A 22,658-nucleotide genomic window follows, 5' to 3' on the forward strand; every position below is an offset into this window, starting at 1 on the left:
TGCCCAAGACAGAAAATGGCTAATTGCTTCATGACAAATAAAAGCATCATTGTAGAATAATTTTGTACTGTTCTTGGTTTTCCAACATTGAAAAAAACAGCCTGGTACTATTAAGTCATTTTTATCTGCAACAGAAGCTAGTTTCATTTTGATCAACATTTTAGATGCTTGCTGTGAGACATTGGTGTTTTTTTAAATGACAATTTGTTTTCAATAGATTTGTGAAGAATGGGTGTATGATGGACAGCTGTAATAAAAAATAAAGTTGCTTCTTCTTAGAACATAAATATACATGCTTAAAAACAATTTATACATACAGAACATAGAATTTACATTCATGAATATAAAAAAAATGTCAGTCACATTTATAGACAGCCCTGAGTCTGCTGACCAATGTCAATATAAATCAAAAGTAGTTTTAAATGTATCCTATTAGTAAATAACTGAATACAATGATATTCCTTATCATTTAAAGTGTATTATTTATTTTTGTATATTGTATGTCTTATTTTAATATTATATATTTACAACATATTAAAAAATAATTATCATTCATGCATGAACTTCCCGGTCATAAGGCAAAGATATTTTCAATATATTAAAAATATAAAATTTTCAGATAATTTATAATATCATTCTGCGAATTCAGAATGATATATATGTCATTCTGCGAGTTACAAGACTTGCCCACACCTTGCTAATAATAGCGTTCCAACGCAGACAATTATTATTACAGTAGGCTGTGGCCAGCTGTGTCTTTTCACGTGTATGCAAACAGTCAATCCTTCAGTGACTAATTGAACTCTACTTGGCGGGAGACCCTGGCGAGCACCGTTTGAATTCAGCCCTGGGGCTGTATGGTGTCCCTGTTTAATCCTGAGGTCTCTAGCAGACAGTACTGTGAATACACTTTGTCACTCCCAATCCCTGTGTCTGTGCTTAAATAATCACACCCAACCCTTAATCCCCCTATATCCTTTAACAGCATCTTCCACAAATACAACAAGCCATGCAATCCGCGATGTCTGCAAAACATCAATGGCATGTGACTGTCAGCCATTCTATATTTAAAGTGTGTTTCCGCTGTGTGCCACAGTGTCTTTGAAAGTGAAAGGCTGTGTATTGCAAAGTCTACCATTCCAAATTCACTTCAGGGCCTTTTTTGAATAATAGGTTGGTGGTGAGAGAGAATGAGCACACAGCTAGCCATTTTTTTTTTTAAATCTTGAAAATATTTTCAAATACATTTTCTGACAACTGCCCTTTTAATCTCTGATCTCAGTGGTACCGGGTATAGGCACATAAGTTGTAGGTACTTGATTGGAATTGGCAAGGAAGAGCTATCTTGGACCAATTGTTGCATGTGCCAGTGTGGTCAGAGGCCAGTAGTGACATTAAGTATTGGTAGCAGAGGCCAGGGTGTGGTGCATCTGGACTGAATCTATGGTCTGTTCTTTGTTGGAAACAGCAATCAAATGGTAGTCATTTTTCCTGAAAGAAAAAAAGCACTGCCATGGTGTGGTTTTATACAGGGTGTATGATTAGAATATATAGTTAATTTGTTGTTGCAAATAGATCATGTAGCAGATCATATGTACTGTAAGAAATCTGGCAATTCTTCTTTGGCAATCTGGCAGTCTTTCCATGATGCCAAGGCACCAATCAAATGAGTGGCTTTGATCTGGATTCGAAAACATTTTTTCCTAGTGATTACTTTTTCAAATCTTTTTCATTGAATTCATTTTGGTAAGCACTGTACTTGCTAAACAATGCTTTAAATATCATATGAACTTCATTTGTTTGAACATTTGTTCAATATGTTTTTCTTTTGTAAATTCAAAGTAACTATCTTTGTCTTTATCTTTGAGAATTAACAGAGGGGAAACCTAGTGTTTTCCAAAGTGGTTTAAAACCTGTACAGATGTGGTCATGTACTTAAATATTTCCATATCTGTAGTAAAATCACTTCCCATTAACGATGACCTGTTTGGATGATACATGGAAACCTGGAAAATAAATAAATAATCATGGGTGGAATAACTGCAGCTTATGTATTCTCTTTCTTCTAGACATCACCAACTTATAAAATCAGCCCCAAAACTGTGCCTGCTGAAATAAGTTGGAAAAATCTTCAGTTTTAATTAATCTTTGATATCTGTGTGTGTCTGCATAGTCAAGCAATTTTTGTCCTTATTCTTACTTACAAACAAAAGTATCAAGGGATTGAGCGATCAATTTGTTTCACACTGTTTCAATTGTCTGAGCGGGGCTCAAATTTCTTATCTGCAGAAAACACATAAATTCCCCTCCTGCTCTCAGAGAAAATGCTTTCATTATTTCGTTCTGAATTGCTTTTCAGTGAAAAACGGAAGACAGAGCGCAGCATTATCTTCTGATTGCTAAACACTGTCGCTGTGTAATTTGGGCTTCTTGCAAGGGGGGGGGGGGGGGGGGGGTGCAACTCCCTGGAGTTTAAGAAATGGGCAGAGCCTGGGTCTATCTCCTCAGTACAGAGCTGCGTCTCCAAACACAGAGCAACCGGCTCAGTGGAAAGTACTGTCACAAATCCTCACAGCCCACAGGATACTACAGCAAATCCAGCCGCGAGGAAGCTTCCCCCTCTCTCGCTCTCTCTATCCCAGAGAAGGCTGAGATTTCAACAGCTCAATCAGCCTGAAGAGTGCCGAAGAGCTGCTTCCCATTTGTTTCCAGCGGAGTCTATTTAAAAGTAAGTCTTTCTTTTTTTCTTTTTTGCTCTCTGTTCATTTTCTGAATTGGAGGCAGTGCGCGGCAATCAGAGAAGCCGGGATGCATTAGCGTACTTTTTCCTGCAAGTGGTTTGAAGCTGCTTTTTCACCCCCCTCATGCTCGGGAATCAGCATGGATGTGGCTGTTTCTCAGATTCCGAACATCTGGCGGGTGTCAAGGTGCTCCGCGCTCAGTCTTGAATTTGCATCAGGGTAAGAATGATAGGCGCACAGAGAATAAAAAAGAGATAGGAAAATCATTTCTTCTCCCCCGTTCTCCCTGACACCGCGAGGGTTTTTGTGCATTATGATTTCCATCTTGTGTTCGATGAAATTGCGCCGGTTAATAATTGATGCTTGAAAAAAATGGAACCTGCATGGACATGGTACTTATCAGGTATCAATAAACTTTAAATCTCCTGTGCTTTTCCATGCCTTGGGGCATGATGTGTGCGTTAGCTTCCTGGCTTTGTTTCTGTATGTGCTGACTCAATGGAGAGAAGTTACAAAGTTTTGATACATCGTGGCTATGTTTGTATTTGGACTCATATTCCTTTGATTTCTGAACATGTCTCAGCAGTGTATCAATAGAGTCTAATTACAATAACAGTAAACTGAATGAATAATTTATGGCCATCTTACAGCTGATGCATGCTGAAAAACCTATCTACAGAAAGCAGTTAGTAGCATATCACAAAGAACAGAAACAATCTAACAATGTAATATTGGTGCTCACTGTCTTCAGACCAAGGAATCGCAGAGATAACTTGAAATTCAGCCCTCAAAGCTTAACATTCTCACAACATGGGTAGAGCATTCTCAAAAGTTGATAACACTTCTGTCCACACAATAGATGTGTTTTCTCCCCACTGGGAGTTTTTTCTACCTCATGTGTTTGCTTATTGGGGGTTCAGGCCAGTTTTTTGCTCTTTTGCTCGGTTTCTTGCTGTTTTTATGCTGCTCTGTAAAGTGTCTTTGAGACAGTTCTCTGTAAAACCGGCTATGCACATAAAATTGATTTGATTTGGTATTAAATGTCGTTGATGTACTCGAATTAAAGATGAAGTCCCCCTTCAGATTTTCCATTGTAATGACAGCACTTTATGCTGTGGAGGGAGGGCAGTGTGGGCTGTCCTGCATTACACACAATAACATCCAGTAAGTTCACTTTATTTTTCAGCACTTCAGCACACAGCATAGTTTCCCAGGGTTCTTGTTCCTCTGCCAAAGCTTGTGATGAATCAGTCAGTCTTGAGCATCCACTTTCTCCAAACCCCACCTGCCTCTCTCTGTTTGATAAATTGAAGTGCGTTTCTAAGTGGTGCGCACCAAACAGACCGATCAACCAATGTTGCTTCAAAATGTGAAGAGAATTGAAATCCTTTATTAGTAAGATGTATAACATGCTTTACTGGTTGATAAACGGGACTATCTTTGAGGAATAAATCAGTGGCACTGTTCTTTTGGTCCATGGAAAATTCTCCCCCAAAAAGGAGGAACAGGTTTTATCATCTGCTCCTTGTGCTCTTTGGGGAAGTGCATGTTCAACTCTTTCAAAGAAAGCTTGTGCCAATTCCCTTCGGAGTTCAGCCCTAGTTTTTCATCTTTTATATTGTTTTGCTCTCATTTCTGATTTGCTGTAAAGGATATGCATATTTACAGGCACTCCATGTGTCTGCAGATGAATTTTAAATATGTACCAAGGGGATTGAATTGTTGTAGTTGCACATAAGAAGTAGATGATTGCATATGCAGATGTTGGCAATAAACTCAAAGGGGGAGGGGGGATTAAAATAATGAGTTTATTTTTAAAAATTGAAAATGTAGGGTTTTTTTTCTGCACAATACAAATCTGTGACAATGCAAAAAAAAAATTTAATCTGTGTGTTTTTTTTTTTTGATATAATCATACCACCAATACAACACATGGCATACTTCAGTATTTCAGTCATATTCATTACAAAAACCACAAAGAAACAATGATTACATTGTTAAAATGGTAAGGGTCAAAGGACACCTCCTTCTGGAGTATGTCTTTCATCCTGTGATTAAACTCTTTTTTTATATTTTTTTTCCTCCACAATTCTCTGAGGTGTATACTTTTGTGCAATGTCTTCCTTTTCTAAGGCTCTACTTTAATGCTCTCTTCCTTTTCCATGGTCCACTGAGATAGCTCATTGTGGCATCTACATCTAATCTATTTCTCATTCTTTAGGCTCGTGCTGTTACTCCCTAACAACCAGCTTGTTCATCCCGTAAGAAACCCCTCCAAAGCTGGCCAGTACTTTCCAATTCTTCCTTAATAGATTCTGGTCTTTAAAAATGCTCCCTCCATTGATCTTCCTGAGGGTTTCTACCTTGTTGCACACTAGCCAGCCTTTCAATCCATCTGTCTCACACTCCTCATTTAGATGCACCAATCCTCTGGTCTGTTTATAGGTAGTCTATCCACTCTTTGCTCTACACTTATCTTTAAGCGGGGATAGAAAGCATTGCTAATGTATGGATCTGCCAAAAACAACTCATTATAAAGTAGAATAATGTGTGCCATTCATTGTTAGCAGGCCACATCAATCATTTTGGTTCTTCTTCTTGCTGTGGCTATAGGTAATTCTTTAGTACAAGTCTCTGAAGGGCAGCTTCTTAATACTTCCCCCTTCTGAATATCTGGTCCTATAAAGGAATGATATAAAGAGGAATGCCAAGAATATGGCTGCAAGAATCATAATGCTTTTTTATTTAAGAAAGAGATTCAAAGTTTATTAAGAGATTTAAATCAACATTTTTGCAATGCATTACTCTACACAATTTGAATTGCATTGTGAATAAATCTATGATTTAAACAGATAAGGATTCAACGTGATTAATCTGTCTCCCCGCCGTGGTGGTTTCCATAATTTCATTAAGTCAGCAATGATTTTTTCCTGTAAGGGAACCACATTGTGGAAAGCCTAATTTGCATCAAAGTGCACAGAAAGCATTGGTAAGCAGTTGCAGTAACAATCTCCCTGCGACACAACCATGCTTCAGATAGCTTCTTTACCGGACCAATAATGCAATTCTGCACTTGCTAGAGAAAGCATCTCGAGGGCCAAGGTGAACGCAGCTGAGGGAGGGAAGGTCACGTCCTCACCCCCAGAAACCATGCCCAGAGCTCGAATGCAATCTTATCTTTGGATCCAAACAGGCAGACCCACAAGACCCATAGTTCTCTGTTGGAAGCAAGACTGAGGCCAGGTCTGCATTTTTTTTCAGGATGGTTGAAAAGAAAAATTTCAACTGCAAGTGTACAGAATACACATCTCATGCTTTTCTGTTTACATATACAGTAGTTTATTGGGATAACTGATGAACCTTTGGAAATGAGATGTCGAGTTTATCCATTTAGTTTTTGTTTATGGAGCATGCATATGAAATATGATTATAATTGCAGGGAATACACCTGCAGTGCTGCTCAATGAAATATGCAAGATGCACAAGGCTTTAAAAGCACTTATAAATGAAAGTTAGAATGCATTTGATATTATCATCATTATGAGCATCATGGATGTATTAAAGTATATGCTAATCTTTAAACTATATTATAAATCATAGTCTGCAATAGATCTGGTGGATTTTTTTCACTTGGTTTAATATATCATAAGAATCTATGGACTAATTGCAATCCTATCAAGTTTCCTTTCAATGCTACACATATAAATCAGAAAATTATGAAGAGCCAAGTACAATATTTAAATAACTAATGTGAAATTGCATGCACACTAGCTTTTGTAAGGTAGTGGCAAAAATACAAAGGCAAAAAAAATGGCTGTTGTATTAGAGATGTATTAGAGCACTTGTGCTCCAGATGACAGATTTCCATTGAAGTCTTCCAAAGTTAGATTAGTAAGTAAAGATAAAGATATTATTACATTACATTATACATTACAGGCATTTGGCAGACGCTCTTATCCAGAGCGACGTACAACAAAGTGTATAACCATAACCAGGAACAAGTATTATCATTCCCTGAAACTGAATACTCTGATTGGGGCAGAAAATGCTCTAAGTGCCTAATTTGGAGGTAAGCCTTGATGCTATTGATGAGTTTTGGTCTCTGTCTCTGTCTCTGTGTTCCTGTGTGTATGTGTGTAAAGACTCACAAGATGTCACAAGGACCAGCTGGTAACCTGAGCTGAATCAGTCTGCACAGACAGGGAGTCAAACACAGCTGTGAGACATTTACCTTTCAGATACATGTTACTTTTTTCATATATCCATCCATCCATCCATATAACATGAGATACTAGAACTACAATATACTGCTATTACAATCACCATCACATTATATAATAACTCCCTTTATGCTCTTGTGTGACCCTTAATTATTTGAACAGATATACAGCACACCGATTGTCACAAGTGTTTTTTGGTGCTTTGCGTTTGGTATTTTACCAAATATTTTATTATTTGATTTTATGCAAAGATATATTGCATCAATTGCATCAATATGCAAAGAATTGCAAACTACGAGAAAAGAAAAAATGTAAAAATACGTTTTATTCTTTTCATCAATATTCATTGAAGAAAAGAATTCAGCATAAAATAAATTAATGGATTGACATGATTAATTTTCCTGCCTGAAAGTGTGAGTGAATGTAGATCTCTTTGCAGGGAGCCATTATTCAAGGAGAAAGAACCAGCCTGTCATACAGAGCTCTACTGTGGAAAACCACATCCTTATTATTGTGTGTAATGCTTATCAAGGCCTTATGTAGTTGCTACGCAGGGCCCTTCACAGGAAGTGCTGTCAATAAACAAAGTAAACTAGATACAGTCGATAAAAACTTAGCGAAATGTAGAAAGAGCATCTGGAGCTTTTCGATATGAGGCCAGTAAGCTATTCGGATGGGAGGGGGAGAGAAATCTCTGGAGACCCACAGCTACTCTGCTGTATTGTAAAAGCCAAATCAAGGAAAAAATATGCAGCTTCAGTCGGCACCTCTGAGAAGTCGAAACAGATAAACAATAATACAGAACTGATCCCTGAGGCACTCTTTATCCTCTGGGGGTTGGGACTTTCAAAGTTCTATTGTATACAGTAAGAGCTGAAGCTCGCAGCAGAAAAGAATATGAGCGCTTTGAGTTGAAGAGAGGGCATGAAATGTGAAAGAAAAAAGTGTCCTGAAGGATGCACAAATCAAAATCAACTGGCCAACCGGTTGCCATTTTGGCACCAAACTAGCACAAACTGGTTCCTAGGCTCTCCAGAAACTGAAAATCCCCTTAAGTATAATATGCTAGAAACTTGGTTTTCACATGATATCAACACTTCGATATATTCATGTATTCTTTCACGGCAAAATGAAAGAATATATGCCCGCGGTTTTAATATATGAAAGGGGTTAAATGCTGGAAAAACTCACCGTAAATGCAGGTAGCTTTGCATCATTCACATCACATGGTCAGATCACATGGTAGCTGCAATGGCAGAGGGATTTCCGAAGCGATGACATCATCCTTCATTAAAGACCATGCCAAAACAAGGAGCTGAAATAGAAAGATCAGGAGTGCTTTCTGTAAACTCAGAATTCAAAGTAGCAAAAAATGTAGCCCAATACATCTTTAAAAGAAAAAAAAAACCAAAGAGAAAAATACTTATTAAAGATATATATTATTTAGTTGTACAACAACAATACAATTCTTCTGTCTGATAATCTTATAATTAATCTACTGGGATAAAAACAAGCAAGCAGAAGAGGGATTAAAATCTCCTAAGGTGGTTTGTACAGGTCTTCCAGGTAGTGAGGTTACTGTTGATGAAGGAGAAAGCAGGTCGCAGGCACACTTTCGCACTGTGCCATACACGTGTGGCACCTGCCAGGCCTGCTCCATTTAGCGGAAGATGGAATTCACTTGGGAGAAAATGTAGCCCACCAGCAAACCACCCACACAATGGCCTGCTATCCTCCCAAAAGCAAGAAATAATCCTCAGCTCCGATACATTGCCATTCCCTCCAATTTGCTGAAGCTTTGATGGCCTAGGGTAGCTCAAGGATTTAGTTCCTGAACAAGGAGAGCCAGTTTCCCCTCCTCACTTAAGGTCACGTGTCCCTGTCAAATAAGGCCACAGCTCCCACTGTCTGGAGCCTCACAACAGTATGCGATCCACAACAGCCCGATGTCCCAGACAAAGCGGGGCCTGGCTCATAGCCGTGCTCAGTACCTGATAAGGATTAAGCCCTCAGGGACAAGACACCTTCTCCATATCCCCAAGGTTAAAAGCTCCATTTCAGACAGAGCTGACCTCTTTCAGTACTAAAACGGCAGTTACACAATCCATTTATGCAGTAATAAATGGGCTCTTTATTGAATAGGGTCACCATTCTTGTTGCCACTTAAATAACAGCAAACGCAGACTGTAAAATTATTATGCTCAAGGCACCTTCCAAAAAATTAGTTCTAACAAAGGAAGCAAAAGGGAAACAAATCATGCTGAGGTTACATTTGCTTGCACTGACTCATTTTGCATGTAAAACTATTTTGTCATACTGTACTTGCCATCTGCTTCTACAGCCAAATTAGCGACAATATGGAACGATTATATAAAAAAGCTTTTCAAACCGGCAAATAGAAACAATGTCCAACCATCTTTGTCAAGCTTTTATAATGTGGTATCAAGGCAAACCATCTTTCAGAATGGACTTTGCACGTAATATTGTACGTTCCTAAGTCACACAGTGATGACAAGAAATTAGCTTTATCATAAAGCTTTTGAGTTTTCTCTTGAATAGAAAGTCTATTGTCCTGGATCACTTCACAATCATTACAAAAATAACAAAAGAATAGTTCAGACTCAGAGATAAATTATTTCTGTGGAACTCTCTCAACCAGCGCTGAAAAATCACCTGTAGTACTACCCCACTGTAGGAGAAAATACCTCTACTAATTACAGAATAGTGAAAATAGATAAATTGTACGACAAAACAGTTCTTGATCACGTATCTCTTTGGTCTGCCAGAAAAAAAGATCGGATTACCTATGAATAATGGTGTAAAAAAGTCTTGAACTGAAACTCATCCCTTGATGTGATCAACATTCATCAAAATGAAGTGCAAGAGTTACTTTTTTTGGGCACGAACGCATGTCAGTAAGTGCACCAATCACCAAACCCAATCGGATTTTTATTGAAAAAAGCAACACTTATTTGCAAATAAAAGTCAAGGGCAAATGTAAATTGAATCCAGGGATCAGAGTGGACCATGTTTTACATGTTTATGACAAACGACTTATGGCAGAAAGGCACAAGTCCATTAAATGTGTGCTGGTGAGAATGCAGGAGCCTGACCATGCTCTCTAGATCAGCCTGCTCACCAATAAGCTGAGAGAGCCAGCATGCTATCTCGGGGTGATTAACAACATGCCTGGCATTGTCACCACCAGCGGCTGGCGAGAGTCCACCTTATGCCTAACCTGCTTTGCCATAATCCATCTGCGAGGTTTGACACGCAAACGCACACGGGCACCTCTCCCAAATCTCCAAACTCTCTGGCTCTTGTGATTCATAGCACGAGCACACAAGTAGTTCCATTAATGGCTTTGCGCTATTTTTTTTATGGTGCCGGGGGTTTCTCGGCCCAAGGGGCCTTAACCCCTGAGATAATGTCACACTTAAGCCGCATCCTCCCGTTTCACCTGCAACTCACACTAATTCCAATAAGCTGCCACTGGGTGACCCACTTATACCATACAGGCTCAGCCTTCGCTTCCTTCTTAAGCACGATTTTACTTACAAACAACTGATAGTGAGGTTAACTGTCATAAATCGCAAAATCAGTGAAAACAGTGTATCAGTAAGTGTGTGACTGAACTGGCCAAAAAAAAAGCTGGAAATAACAGACAACATGTTTCTCAGAGCTGTTATATTCTACGCCATTAACAATGGCCTTGGCATTCAACACATCACATCAAAGCAATATGACATAACAACGCAAGATAATTGGGGACATGCATTACGTAGCACGGCAAATCCAATTAAACGGAACCATTTTTCATTACCGTTTCCATTAAGGTAAGAGATAAGAATGTGATGCAGGAGGAGGATCGACAGTGAAGTGGCAGAATGTGATCCAGCACAAGAGACTACAGGACAAATTTACAAAACTCGTTGTTTTTATTTATATATATATATATATATATATATATATATATATATATATATATATTTATTTATTAACTGTGATGACGTTCCCCGGGCTCAGCACACCTTGTTCAGGATGGGCTGTTTTTACAAAGTGGGCTCATCAAAGAGAAAAATTAAGTCTAATTAGCTCCCACATTGAAAGGAAAAAGACATTGACCTATCCGTGGGGAGCTGGACTCTGCCCAAATTAGCCCTATCTATTTTGAATGGCTGTATTGTGGTTCCGCCTGTAATGGGTTTGATTTGAGAGCAAGACGAGATCAAGGGGCAAACCTGCATCGATTTTTGAGGCTGTGACATTTTCCCGTGTAGCAGGTGCAGGTCACTGTAGTGAACAGCTGTTGGGAAGAGAAGCTTTCCACTTCCCCACTGCCCGGAGAAGAGTGCCTGCCTCTAATAGCTCATTAATCTGCCAGCCCGGAAATGTAGTTGGGGCCTACGCGAATCCTTCTCAATCCACCATGTCTGTCACTGGGCCTGGCAACACAACTGAAAATAACACTATGTCAAATGTCGCCTTGCATCTCCTGCTTCTCCTCAAGCCACTTTGCTGCACCTGGAGCTACAAAATTAGAGGTTCAGTACACACCGAGGGCAGATTGGCAGGGCGGTTCGCTTTTTCTTTGCCTGAGAGGAACAAAAGAGTCGTTTACTTATCTGCCTAGATTAAACGTCAGAGTCACTGAAGCAGCTTTTGTAATAGGAGGCCGAGATTGAATTAATTTAACCTTTCTTGATTCAAACACTTTTTCTTTCCTTAAAGACGATTATTGCCTGTTGCCATTTTAAAAGTACCTTTACTTGGCACTTGACTGATAAAAATCACTTAATGATCTTAATTTGTTCTTCATTCTCCATTACAGAAGAAGCTGTGACATTATTAGAGATGAGCACTTCATGAATAACTAAGTGATAAACCACTTAGGAAAGACTGGCTAATCACATTGCTAAATTGAAACTCTACATTCATAGACCATTTAAAAAATTGTAAAATGGTTCTAAAGGACATCAACAGATGCTAATTAAAGAACAATTATATGTTTAATAATGTCCTCATCAGGCCATTTTCCCAAAGCCCTTTATGGACAATTAAACTTGTAATATGCATTTCATACTTGAGTAATGGAGTACATCTTAATGTCCAGATAATCAAAAACATTCTTCAGCCATTATAAAAATAAAAAGAAACTGCTGGGACTACTGTTATCCAAAATATCACGTTTTGAACTGATTACTATTCAAGAATGATCTTATATAATGACATATTTGGCATCTGAGTTGAGCTACAGCTCCAATTTTCCATAGTTAATTAAATTAAGCTTGTTTTGGTTCCATTTTTTGCCTACAAGCATTAACAAGATGACCTGAATTGTAGTTATAGTGAGGCTGATTTTTTAAACACCACAGGGTGGCGATTTTCTGTCTTTATAACTGCAAGCAGGTATACATGTCAAAAAAATAAATAAAATTTTTTTGAAGAAGTGGCAAGTCTGGTTTCAGGGGAACTAGCCACCACTGAAAGAGCTTCTCAGTGCTGTAGTATTTCAATAACCCTGCTCTGTCAGTCCAGAGGCTTTTCAGAACTGCCTGCCAACTGTGAATAATTTGAGCTGCCTTTGGTTGTGGTTTTGTGATGCCGTCCACAGTTAGGAGCAGGAATGCAGAGAAGCAGGCTGATTTCTCTTGTGAGTCTGCCCAAATGAATGTGTTCCAGAAATAAATTAGCAGAAATGGCCTGTGGTCCTCTAACTACCCCAACCCCCCTGTCAGAAAAAAAAAAACTCCACAACCGCCATCCCTCCAGCTTCCAAGTGTTCAGTGTTCCTCAATGCTATCGTGCATGCAGTTCAGCTGCGAGGCCCAGACCTCATCCAAATAATGTGAGCTTTAATCATGGCGCAAGGGGAAACAAAACACTAAATGCACGCACAGTTTGAAAACAGAACACCGCATTGTGAGCCAAGTACAGCTGTCCAAGGGAGCCTTCTCCTCCATGTTTGTTCTCCCCTCCGTGCCACAGAAAAGAGTGGCGTCCATCCAAGGGCTGCACACTGCAAGCAAAGGCACTGAATATTTCCCTATAAACCGTAGTCTCTTAAGTGAGAAAGCTCTCTCTACTGGAAGCTTTTTTTATTGTAATATAACCTGCTAAACTCAAGCAAATGGCATGCATTTTTTTTTTACATGGAATTGGCTGACCTATTTTTAGAGAGTCTGGTCAGAATTAAAGTATAATCCCATTCCTCTTGGAAAGGCAAGCCTGAGGATGTGGCGGAGAGGAGCCTATTCAGGACATCGTTAGCATATGGCGTGCTCCACCTGCTGACATGCACGCCCTGGAAAATGCAGCAGGTAGTCAGGTTTCTTATTCCACAGGTCATCATGGGAGATACAGTAAGGGCACAGCACGCAAAATCCGCAAACCTAAACAGTGCCAAGATGTTTGTTGCAACCAGAACCTTGACTATACAGACTTATGAAAACTGTACCAGCGTACCATTCATGTTCAGGAACCTTTGTGTCAAATCCATAACTACACATTTGGGACACAGTGATTGTGATATTTAGTCATTCCTGTTTATAAAAAATGGGCATATGGAATTGAAGTACATTCTGAAAACATGTAAGATAATGTGAAAATCATTGGAATAATATACATTTTTGTTTAATTTGGCAGTGTTTGTGATATTTCAGCCTGTTTATTTATAAAACAAGATGTGAGAACTTTTTCTAAAAAAAGTTCACTAGAGTTTATGTGCAATATAACATATGTGAGATCTGACTGGAAAAAGATTGTTGTTCTGCTCAGAACAGGCCCAGAGCCTTAAAAGCAAATGATAGCTAGCAGTGGTTGCCATCTAATAGTGGCATTCCTTTCCCTTTTCTCTGGATAGCACAAATGGCTGAAAATGCATTCCTCTGCTTTTTCTCCAGTGCTTTCTTCTTTAAATCACACCAAACAACCTCCCGCTCCCCACAAGCAAGCACACCTTTCCCATCAAATGTCAGTGTTATCAAGTTTTTTCCAATGTCACGCACAATTTGTGCATTGCCCCCAGAGATTGCTGTGATGCCTTTCTCTCGCCATCACATTCACGACTCCCCTGAGTTGAAGACAGGTGGTTGCCTCCGGCCACTCTGGAGCAGCGGTTCCTCGCCTGTGGGTCAGTAAGCCACTGATCCAAAGAGCAGCTTGTGGTGTCAGACTCTATCAACTGTTTGGGTGTCTTGGAGTTTTAATTGCTCAGGCCTCTGTGCTGTAATTCCCCACCGCATGGTCAGGGCTGACGCAGAATGTGACCTCGGACGATGGAAGCTTAGAGTTCTAACATCGCTACCACGAGACCATCAGCCTGAAAGCCCATGCTGCTGACTGGAGTAAACCAGGGCAGATGGGCATGGTTCATATTCTGACAAAGAGGGCCAGCACTAAAGAGACATTGGCCCCGCTGCACATGATTCATAACCTGATCAGCCACTGATCAGCAACTAGGCCCTCCGCAGAACTGTATCCACACACCCCCACAGCCTTATTCCATTAGCATTAAGAATGCCGCTCATCAGCTGTTGTCTTTTTAATAATGCTACTCCTTTAATTCTGACAACTGTATTTCAGAGCATTAAGAAAAAAGGTTTATGTGAAATTAAGATCTAACACAATTTGGAATGACTGGTCAACTATTCCTAAGAGGAGGTCAGAGCAGCTATCTGGAAATTCTGTTTATGAGTAACAGATGGCATTTGCGAAAAAAGGGAACATTATGACAAATGCTCGCCTCTCGGGGCTCCATGGGTCCAAAGGCATCAAACATCTAATCACACAAAACATTAAGCACAGGGAGCATCCTGTTATCCTTTGTAAATTACAGTGCCCATAATTGTATTAGTTCACTAAGTAAATTAAATCATTTGCTGCCGTCCAGGCCATGCAGACCCACATTTGGATGCGACTTCCTTGCTAGCTCACTGCGTAGACAGTGTCCTCCTCCAGAACTCCATCGTGTTTATCATCTATCCTGAAACAGTCCATTAAAATACAACATCCTTGAATTACACTTACTCCCCCACCCCCACCCCCCTAAAAAAACATTTGTTCTCTTTGGTCTTCAAAGGCCCCACTGTGTAAAGCAAAAATCAGATGCAGAGATTTGCCAGTCCCCCACCACTGATTCCATCTTTTCTCATTCCGGGTCTGATCAAGCATGATGATTTCTAATTTCCTCATTCCCAAAAACATTGTTTTTAAGACTGCCAATTCAGTTCACATCATGTTTCCCCTCTCGATTAGGACTTTGAAACAAAGATGGAAACAAGCAATCTTTGGTGCTTAAAAATGTCCTTGTAAACTACCGCCTCATCCCCTCTACGTCTGTATTTTCAGGCAAGCATAAATACTCTCTTTCAGGACACCATTCCCTCTTTTTTCACATTCAGCAACACGTTGAGAGGAGTCCTACGCAATCCTTTCTCAGTGAGGCCTAATTCCCCACCATTGTTTCCCTCCTCCCTGCTTTTGCTCCTTTATTCTCAAAGAAATGTGACACACAAGGGCATAGACCATAAGTTGACAGGTCAGGGATCAAAACTCATTACAGATGAGAAGGAAGGGTTGTCAGCCTTGATCACAGCAGCGACGGAGCAGCTCCACATTAGCGGCCAAAGCACCGAAGACTTAGTGATAGTCTGTGAGGAAACCTGCCTTCTGTCTCGCCCAACAAAAACATATGTCCACGCAATGTTCATGCAATTCAAATCCATGGTACTGGAGATGCAAATTAGCACAGAGCCTCTCTTTCACAGTCATAACATGCTTCTCCAAGCCAAGGTTTAAATAAAGTATTGTGACAGGTCGTGGTCGTTGTGGCTTAAATGTTCCCCTCTGCAAAAGTTATCACCACTGTAAATGCACCTCTTTTTCACAAGCAATTTTTTGCAAGTAAATTTTGGTGATATGAGGATATTGCCTGTTCTTACAATAGTAAATTCTCTCATTAATATATGCATATATACAAAATGAATATTTTAAAATGTTGCAGCATCTTAATGTTCTTCCGGATTTATTTTTTTCTGTCAATCTGCTATGGAATCTAATTTAAATTCAATGACTGTATTCCCCCATTTTATTCTGACAGTCCATCATTCCATAATTGAAGTGAAGCCCATCAATCACAGGATGAAACACAATGATAATCCTAATAATCAAATTCAGACAAATCTAATCAAGCAAAAGGATCAAGAAAGAAAATCCATTCTAAAAAGGTTAATTATTTAAAATTGCAATAAATTTCAAATGTATCAAAACAACCTCAACAAAGGGACAAGAAAAAAGAAACAAGTACCATGATTTTCTCATCACTGGCATCCAACCAAAGAGAATAAATTTAAATATCTTCAGCAACACAGCATTACGTGCATACAGCATATGTTACTGTTTGCAGTGGGTATACTGGCAAGCAATCCACTGTAGAAATGTTGTATATTAATATACGGTGATGTTATACAGCAAAAGGTTTTTTAGAGCAACACCCTGTATCTTATTTAAGATTGTCAGTCAACTTTAAGCCAAGAGATATAGTGATAAGGTGTGCTGATATTCAGCTTCAGTGAGACTGCTGGGACAGCTCTTGCCATTGTGATGGCACGTTATTGTATATCTTCTTGGGTTTGATATTATATCGCTGTTGAATGAATGGAAATGGCCCTCAGCCTAGAGGGAAAAGGCAAGGCCTGGCACATGGCTCAGTGTACGATCCTTTGTCTGTTGACACTGCTCTTAAACTTCACTTCCTGAGGCAATGGCAGCGTGTGCAGTAAATAAATGATAAACAACATTTTTCATTCCAGGGGACTGGATGCTGCATCCATTCTTTTTTTCAGCACAGCTCAGCAGAGGAAGTACTGAGGTTAATATATTCATAAATGATTAACACCCATTTGCAACCAGAACTTCACCCTTTCTGGTTTTAACCAAAACCCCACCCTTTCTGGTTTTAACCAAAACCCATCAGTCTGCAAACAGACACACACAGTATGTACATCAAAGGTACAGAAATATCATTCCATTTCCTCTTCCAAAGGAAATAATCTGCTTTATTACAGATGTTGCAGACTACCTGACAGTCCTCAGTTTTGAAATATTATCACACATTCTCCCTCACTTCTCATCTGTTCACTTGTTTTTCCCACCTATAAATCACAGTCCAAGTTTAAGGACAGAAATGTAAAAATAGAGTAATTGCTCTCAGTACACAGCTAAGCAAGTACAGGGGGATATATCAATGGAAAACAGGAACAGGAGATCAACTTCTGAGAAGCCCAGTGAACCGTTTCATTAAGTTTTAATGGGATTCGCAGAGCAACCATCGACCAGAGAGCAGTTCCTCCCTTTGGCCTTGTGAGCTCTCCATCTTCAGCCTCTGGCCTACTCTTCACCACCAGCAAGCTGCCTGAAAATCTAATGGGCAGAAGCTGCTAAAACATAGTGTCTACATTTTACATCTGTTACCCTCATTAACTAGCTACCGTAACCCCCCCCCCCCCCCCACCCCCGCCCCCGCCCCCACACACACATTGCATTCAATTGTATGAATATGTGCTATACAAATAAACTTGACTTCACACACACACACACATTATAGTAACTTCAATACATGTCCAATTCCAAATGAATTCTGAAAGAACAAATTTGAACTTGGGCTTTTGTAGAAGGGGAAGGAATATTGGAAGTCCACCTCAGAGTTTGCATATAGCCAAGCATTTCTGTCTTTCACACAAACCATATTCTGGAAACCACATCATTGATCTGTTGTTACAAAACAAAACTTCTTTTCCGATTTATCAATAACTTTAAATGTAATATAAAGCTGACCTTTGCAGTGACTTAGCTGGGCATCAGACAATTTTGTTGTCTGCCTTTCCAGCAAAACAAATCTCAGCTGGCAAGGGCACAAGATAAATATAGACACACATATTGTCTGACTGTTTAGTAAGCATTTGGCAAACTGGGAAATTAGTCCTTGGAATGTAAAGAACAGTGCTTGTTAATGTACTAACAACACTCATCTGGAACTTTTTGTGTGTGTATAAAACCATACATTTGAGGCTTTGTTATTATGGATACAGGCTACATTTTGGTATTCTAGGTAAAATGTTGAAAATAATTCCATTAAGTTACTCACAATCAAAGTTAAAAATACATTATAATTAAACTTCAGTCAGTCCCTGAGAAATTGTTTTGAAATGAAATGACAATAATTGGTATAGTTGTGTGTTTACGTAAAGCTCCATGCTAATTAACAGATCAATCTGTCAAAATGTTACATCACTGATTGACAGACTTCCTCTGTAGTCTGATAAAATCTGCAAACTACTATTAAATGCCAGGAGTAAGACTGATTGGCTAGTTGTTGCTGGTTTCAATGAGCAAATACTCACCTTTGGTGATTCACACAAATCAATTATGAATTATAAACACTTCTGTATTTCATTTATTGAAACTAGTTTAACAGAGGTATATTATTTATATCCTCCCTATATAGTTGTATAAGCTGTTATTTCATTTTGTGTTTTCTGTTATTTATTTTTTGGTTAGTCTTCAGACATGTTCAAAATGTCTGCCCACCAGGGGTCATGACTCTTAAACCGGTCTACTACTTCAGCAGAAGAAGTCAACCAGCAGCAGAAGTTAAGGGAAGCAGCAAAAGGCAGGAGGCACAATATTTCACCAGCAAACTGCCCAAGTGTTTTTGCGAACCTCTCCATTATAATGGGGAATGAAATGTACGGTGAGTGATTCGCAATGTCAGAGCACAGATGCGGCTAATGGATGACTGGGCTAGGCATGCCAAATCACCAATTAGCCTATTTCAACTGAAGAACCCATCCCTGGGAGCCCGTCCTCAAGATACATTTGGAAATACAACAAAATATCTATAAAATAGGTACCTGTATACAGCTTAAATGAATTTTATACATCAAAAGGAGGACATAGAGAAGATTTTAGGTTGTTATTTCATATATATTTCCAAACTCTACCAACAAAGGTCATTAGAGCCTCTGCTTCAAGTAATTGTTCAATTAATTGCAGCAGACATCTTACCTAATAACTCAATTGCCACATAGTCACATATTTGGAATTTCTTAAACATGTTCTTTGATTGTCAGAGTGACAGTCTTCATCTGGCCTGGAACAGAATCAAGTGGGAGGGTATCTATATCCAGACTCCAAACTTGTTAAAGAAAAAAAGTTCTGACAGCCTTCAGAAATGTGTGAGCTGGTTGATTGAATCACATTATCTTTCAGTTGATTGGGGTTGCAATATTCTCTGAGCCCTTCTGTTACTTTGTTGAATCTTTATTGCAATCACAGTTTACTGCTCTGCTTGCGGTGAATCTGCTGTGCCAGAGCTCAATATAAATTAATTAGCTGCTCATTTTATTGTAGAATTTGTGAGTTCTATCTTCCTTATTCTCAAACCACTGGAAGAGGTCAATCAGACTCCTGCCAATTTGTGTAATGAAAGAGTAATTTCTCAAAACCATTAATGACTTCCAAGAATGTCTAATGCCCATGCATTGGTGCCAGCCTTGGCCTTGGTGTAATATCCATTGCCACAAATCTTGAATAAAACCTGACATGTTTTGATTAGTACAGAATACCATGTTTTACCACATTAACCACATATAAAAAATATTTGATTTAGGTGATCCATTTTTTCCAATAAGAACATTTGCACTGACTAATGCCTCTATCAAATGATAATTAATATCATGTCTCTTCACACTGCTCTTTCTCCTTTTGCTTTCTGACGGCTGTTTTGCCCTCACCCCTCTCTGGCTCAGACTTACGTCTCATGTTTTTGTGTCTTCATCAGCTGATCTATTGTAATATGTGTTCCATGGTCAGAGGTTAAGCTGCAAGATGTGCAAAAGAAATGAAGGGTTTCAGTATTTAATGTACCAGCAGGATATTGCTTTACTCTGTCTTTGGTCTTTGTGTTGTTTGTGTGTCCTTATTTCACTTCCTCCACACTTATCCATAACCGTGTTATCTGATTGCACTAATGAACCATTCCTAATATGAGTTGCGTGCTGGTCGTGCTGATTACTGAATGGCTGCTGAACTGAGCGTGCCTACAAGGTCACCTGGAGGACAATTGCTGGAATTCAGGTGGACAGCCTGGATGAAGATAAACATTTCAGAATCCCTTGTTATAAGCACAGTAGGCACATGAAATTGAATTTTCAGCCATAGTTATTATTAGAAGAGTGTAAAGGAGGCTGACAAATTGTCAAATATTTGTCTTATTTGTTTTAGTATATGTATAATATAATAAGTTATAAGTGAGTTTAGCTCTTCCAGCATAGCATCCTCAATTGGAAGAATTTGTCAGTGTGTCGTCTTCTGCTGTATTTTAAAATAGTGAAATCAGTCACATGCACAAACTGCACATTGATATTTATGTGTAATCTGCTTCTGCATTGTTCAGAGAAATGTCCATGGGAAAAGATGACTGCAATTTTAATTCATTTATTTATTCATTCATTTAATTGAATTTATTTATTTTGTACTTCGTAAATTCACTATTATGAAAAGTTCTGACAGTCTGGGTTTTCCAGGGGAAACTGCATTTAGCTTAAAGCGCTAGCTCTTTGTGTGCTAATGCACTAGGTCTAGAATCAAATTTTGACTGTGACTGTTGGTTCCAACTAGAAACAATAGGTTTTACAGATCAAATCTCAACTGATTAGGCGAGATCACATAAAATCAAAGGCCATTAAATCAAAGGCTGCCAGCTTTGGAGCTGGGCGAGTGCACAAAAAATGTGTGAAAATGTTGTTCTGAAAGAATTCTATTTTATACATTATTATAAAAAAATCATGATTAAAGTGTCAGTGTCATATATTACTAAAGGCTGAAGAACCAACGCGGCCTGAGGACAGACCTTCAAAAAGTATGTGAAGGCTTGACTTTGCTTTTTAACCATTTATAGGGCTTAAATGCAGATATTAGCATGTTTAAAGTCCCCTCCCACCCCCCTCCCTGAGCTGATTGTCCTTATTCTCCAGAGTTAAGGGAAACAAAATGGCGGAGTTGTTCCATTAGGCCAGGTTGTGCTTGCTACTTTTTTCTTAACCCAAAGAACCAGTAGCTATGATTTGCTTGGCATTCAGAATGTCTTTGTTGAGGCCTGACATACGAGGATAAGGAGCACTATGGCCTTAAGAATCACCCTCCCAGGTCCCCACCCCACCCCATCCAATCCCCAGTGTGCCCCCCCCACCAACTCCCCCCACCCCACCCCATCCAATCCCCAGTGCGCCCCCCCCCCCCAGTCTAGCACACCAAAAGGAAAGCGTCCCTTGGGTTTTCAGCAAAGGCCTTGCACAAAAATACACCAGTCACCCTGCGTACAGAAAATCAGCTCTAAGATTTAGCTTCTGTAGTTTTGGATCAGTGTTGCCTTGGCTACTTATTAGGTTATTCGCACAGAACTGCATTAGGCAGGTAAAATGTGATTTATTTGGATTATTCAGCACGGCTCTTTGGCAGAGAAGATGACTGCGTTATGGCTGTGTGTAAATATTGCCCTCATGAAATAAGGTTGTGAAAGCAATAAACTTCTGTAATAGGTCACATTTGGAAAAAAAATTCTCCACCATGCTTTGAGGCTGTGGCAAAAAAAAAGACTGAAAACAAAATTGCATCACAGTCTTTCTCCATTTCTTATATATTAAAATGAATGTAGCCCATATTTTCAAAATGTATACACATTCTCATAAATATTCATACCCACCAGTATGCACAAATAATACAAGCAATATGTACAAATATTCCACCTATTCAATAATGATACCCACAGGTATAACATATATTTACCATTAATACAAGGTAGGTGGCTTTTCAGCACTCCGAAGCTAATCGTCTTGAATATGGCTGTGACTTGAATAAAGGTAGTGTTGTTCTGTGCTTTTTGCTGACTGCTTATTGAAATGCTGGGCACTGGTGAGGATAATGGACTGCTGTACAGTTGTAGAGTAGTTGTGGCACCGTAGTTAAGACTTCAGTGCCTCCCTCTGTGGCTGGTCTTATGTTTCCACTCTTTTCATCTGCAGGAAGGCGTGAGCTTGCCAAATGAGCTGCTTATTAGTTCCTACAGACTTGAGTGCTTTCCCTCCGTCGCCCTTCAATGGCGAGACTATCAGAACTTTTGTTTTGCGGTTGGATCTGGCTTTGCGACAGTTCAGAGCAGGCCTGGATCACAATCAAATGGACAAGGCTGACTGAGACCGAATAAAAGAGAGCACAAAGGCCAGGGCTACTGTACCCCACACGCCCACGACATACCAGCTGTGTCTCCTGTTTGATGTTGTGGCCATGAATCTTTTCTGTTTAAAGACCAATACGCCCTGCCAGGAAAACATGAAAAGAGTCACACAACCTGAGCTACAAAGGTAATAATAAACCAAACAAAAAAGCATTGAAGTAATTGTCTTCTATATTACATCCATATTTCTAAAAATATTAACCCAATACAGAAGACAATTACTTCAATGCAAAAAAGCATTGAGGTAATTGTCTCTTGTATTACGTCCATATTCCAAAAAATATTAATTTTCAACAAAACAAGCTCATCCTACAAAGGTTAATGAGCAATGAAGCCTTATTCTATAACACAAGGAAAATAATGTTTGTTCCCAGATGTTCGTGTATTTACACCATACTTACA

General features: G+C 39.3%; 1 protein-coding gene across 1 annotated transcript in view; it reads left to right on the forward strand.

The window, feature by feature from the left end:
- The first annotated feature begins 2,504 nt into the window (after window positions 1-2,504).
- The window catches only part of sema6dl (sema domain, transmembrane domain (TM), and cytoplasmic domain, (semaphorin) 6D, like), a 76,711-nt gene continuing 56,557 nt past the window's right edge, over window positions 2,505-22,658 (forward strand). Inside the window, exon 1 of the mRNA XM_035418521.1 lies at window positions 2,505-2,728. The gene's annotated coding sequence lies outside the window, so the exon portion shown is untranslated. The remainder of the gene's footprint in view (window positions 2,729-22,658) is intronic.

Source organism: Anguilla anguilla, chromosome 5 (assembly GCF_013347855.1).
Source record: "Anguilla anguilla isolate fAngAng1 chromosome 5, fAngAng1.pri, whole genome shotgun sequence".
Classification (NCBI taxonomy): Eukaryota; Metazoa; Chordata; class Actinopteri; order Anguilliformes; family Anguillidae; genus Anguilla; species Anguilla anguilla.